Source organism: Oncorhynchus tshawytscha, unplaced genomic scaffold, assembly GCF_018296145.1.
Source record: "Oncorhynchus tshawytscha isolate Ot180627B unplaced genomic scaffold, Otsh_v2.0 Un_contig_7612_pilon_pilon, whole genome shotgun sequence".
Taxonomy (NCBI): Eukaryota; Metazoa; Chordata; class Actinopteri; order Salmoniformes; family Salmonidae; genus Oncorhynchus; species Oncorhynchus tshawytscha.
Genome location: NW_024607982.1, coordinates 17,605 through 21,505, shown reverse-complemented (window position 1 = coordinate 21,505; position 3,901 = coordinate 17,605). Strand labels below are relative to the sequence as shown.

General features: G+C 40.4%; 1 long non-coding RNA gene across 1 annotated transcript; it reads left to right on the top strand.

The window, feature by feature from the left end:
* On the top strand, positions 1-1,800 carry LOC121843175. Its single transcript, XR_006081463.1, has 2 exons — positions 1-510; positions 834-1,800. It is a non-coding gene; the product is annotated as an uncharacterized LOC121843175 (long non-coding RNA).
* The last annotated feature ends 2,101 nt before the right edge of the window (positions 1,801-3,901 follow it).

Sequence of the window (3,901 nt, the reverse complement as noted above, 5' to 3'; positions counted from 1 at the left end):
TTATTGGGTGTTGTGTGTAGATTGATGAATCATTTTTTTCTTTAATCCATTTTAGAATAAGGCTGTAACGTAACAACATTTGGAAAAAGGGAATTGGTCTGAATACTTTCCAAACGCACTGGATATGGGTTAATACAGATTTTGAGCCAGTTTGCGACATCACATAAATAATATTGCAGCAATGAGAAATGTAAATTTATTGTGGATTATAATTAATGGAAAGTTTTCATAGGCTTTGATGCATTTTTCATTATGGCACAGCAAGTTTGGTATTTTAAAGTGGAAATTACAATCTTTAGAATCCTTTTCAAACATTGAATACACATTACATTTCAATTTCCTGCCGTGCAGAAAAATTCTCAGAAAAAAAAGGATCAAATGAAGATCCTACATCTGCATGATGCTAAAGTTTTGTTTAATTTTGTCCGACATGTATCACCTGCCATGAAACCTGAGAGGAGACTGAAACGGTACTTCAAGAAGTTGAATAGGACGGTTCTGAGAAAAATGGTGAGTTTGATTTCGTATGGAAATGTGTTTAATACATGTAATCATGAATATAAACTAGGGTAAACAGGAGCAGTGTTCTTTAAAAAAATAGTGAGTTCTGGGGACATATGTATCAAGCATCTCAGAAGTGCTGATCTTGTATCAGGTCTCCTCTGTACTTATTTATAGTGATCTAGAAGACAAAACTGATCCTAAATCAGCTCTCCTACTCCTAGAAGCTTAATGCATACGGCACCATTCTTTCTATGTTGTTCAAGACAATTTGGTCACTATTTTGCCAAGAATGTTCACCCCACTAATATTTTAAATGTTCTGTTTTTCAGAACTACAGTGCACAGGTTTGGGAGCTCATCAGGAAAGAGATGAAACGTCATCTGCAAAGATTGGATATCCTTGTGGCACAATTGTACTGATCATCCAGACTCATTTCAGAAGCTTGTAGTGGAAATTTCCTGTATTTACCAAATCATGAGAACAAACCACCACACAAGTCAGAGTTATCATAAAGTCCATCTTTAATTATTATGAGCTCCATCACAACCCTGTGACTCTCAGATCAATTCAGTGTCTATAAATGAATTTTCTGAGAGTGCTTACACATTGCAACTGAGATCCTTTATAGCAAAGACACACATAGCCAGACAGCATTGGCTATAAATTATCGTTCAGCTTTGTCTCCTAAACTATGTTCCTATCTCGCTCTTGGTACCACTCAGGACCAACACCATTACCCCACCCAATGGCATATATCAAATACACCCACCCCTGGACAAGATCACAGAGAGACAGTGACTGGCACACAGACATTGTGGAGCCAAGAGATAATTGGTTCCCCCTCAAACATCCCTTCACCTGATTTAAAAGTTACGTTTACATATGAAGACAAGCTTGACTTCTCCCCTTTCTGTGGCCCAAGTAACTGAACCCTGACAGAGAATAGATAACTGCAGACGGCCAACACTATAGTACAACAAAATACATTCAAAATGACAAGTATCTCACAAGCATATTATGAAAATAAAACATCTTATCTATGTTACCTAAAGAATTCTGATTCTGCTACGACAAGCTACACCCAGTTTATAAAGCATGAAACCAATCATGTGGGACCCTGTCAGTCTATTTATTATATTTGAATAATACATTATTGTTTTTTATTTTAATAATTTATTATTTATATTTTGTGTTTCCCTTTTGTACCTGTGTTGAACTGTATTTCCGGTCTACTTTAAAAAGCAGTAAAAAAATAATATTGAAAATGTGAATAAAAACGTATTTTGTATAACTTGCCCAAATTTCGTTCTTGTCTGAAACCAATGAGAGTGGATTTATAATATCTTATATAACCATCAGAGGGGATGCACATTAAACTTGTTGCTGATCAGTCACATGATAATTTCTACTTTCAGTTTATGTATGCTTGTACTTTTGTTTCTTTATGTAACTTATTGTTAATATGTTTTTGTACTTTGTGAGTGTTGCTGTTCATGTTTTTCCTGTTCGTTTTATGTGTGGTAATCACACTGGGGCTGTGGGCTGAAGGGGGTGGGGAGATCTGGGTGAGGAGTAGAGGATAATTTGGGGGACCAGGAACTTGACATTGTGGGATGTTTATTTATAAAGTCTGTCCAATGTATTAAACACCTGCATGTCTTACTATGATTGGAGGAGAAATAAGAAAAAAGACATGGAAAGACAAAATGGAAAAAGAGACAAAAAACAAGCAATACTTTTAATGGATAATAGTTTAGTCCCCTGAACAAGGCAGGGTGCTGGTGGGCAACAAAATAAAAACAAATAATTTATATAGCTTAGTCATATATATATATATAACTTTTTAAGTGGCATGGGGATCCTGCTAATAATTATCAATGGATTACCTCAGTAATTATTGTATGACATTAGACAAAGTGTGTATTAAATAGGCCAATGTGGCAGCACACAGTCCTTTCATAAGACTTGGAATTCCTGGATAGAATAGAGTTATTGTAGATATATACTGTTTAGCCATTTGTATAATGGTATGAGGTTATTATTTAATATCTAGAATGGTGTGTATGTGTGTTTATATTGTATGGTATAATACTCAGAGCCCCACTGTCACACCCTGGCCATAGAGAGGCTTATATTCTCTATTTTGGTGAGGCCAGGGTGTGACTAGAGTGGCCATTCTAGGTTCTTTATTTCTTTTCTATTTCTTTGTTTTTAGCCGAGTGTGGCTCCCAATCAGCGGCAGCTGTCTATCGTTGTCTCTGATTGGGAATCATACTTAGGCAGCCTTTTTTCCCACCTGTGTTTTTGGGTAGTTAGTTTCTGTTCAGTGTCTGCACCTGACAGAACTGTTTTGTTTTTTCACTTTGTTCGAGTCTTTTTTGAGAAATAAAATATGACCACTTACCATGCTGCGCTTTGGTCCGATCCTCATTCCGACGAGAGTCGTGACAGAACTACCCACCACAAAATGACCAAGAAGCATGGCCAGGCGGAGAAGGGATCCTGGGCACGGGAGAGAAGTGAATTTAGGTCATCGTGGATGTGGGAGGAGATCATGGCAGGCGTCAAAAGCCTGCCATGGAAACAGGCGGCGGCAGATAGAGAGATCAGGAGTTACGGCAGAGACGAGAGCACGAGAGGCAACCCCCCCTCCCAAAAAAAAACATTGGGGAAGCACACGGGTTGACGAGCGGGGTGTGCGAAGTTAGTCACCGTTCCAGTGCCATGTTTTACGGTGTTACGCACAGTGCCTTCAGTGCACAGTCACAGCTCGGCGCGTGCAGTACATGCTCTCCGTACCTGCCCAGTAAAGAGGGGTATCCAGCCAGGAAGGGTGGTGTCGGCTCAGCGCTCCTGGTCTCCAGTGCGCCTCCTCGGACCAGGATATCCTGCGCCTGCTCTGCGCAAGGTGTCTCCAGTGCGCCTGCACAGCCCAGTGCATCCTGTGCCAGCGCCTCGAACGTGCCGGGCTAAAGTGGGGATTCAGCCAGGAGGGGTTGTGCTTGCTCTAAGCTCCAGACCTCAGTGTGCTTTCATGTGCTACATGTGCCATATTGTCATAGGTCTGTACATTGAGTCAGGGGCAGGATGTGGCCATTGGCCACATTGTACTGCAAGGACTTCTGATTGGTCAACCTCAGGCTGGGGAGGGGGGTTATAAAAGGTATCCTGTTCCTATGTTCGGTGGGGAAAAGCTGAGGACGGGAGACTGAACATCTGAACATCTACCTCCCAGCGTAACATATTGATTTGTCGTCTCACAATAAACCAATTTTCTCCCCCTGATTTGCTTTGGAGTTTCTGTTATTGAAGAAAAACATAAATTGCTAACAGGTGCTGCCATAGTTACATTAGAATTGCCCATCCAAGAAGGCTCAAGGTCATTGGCCACAGCTAA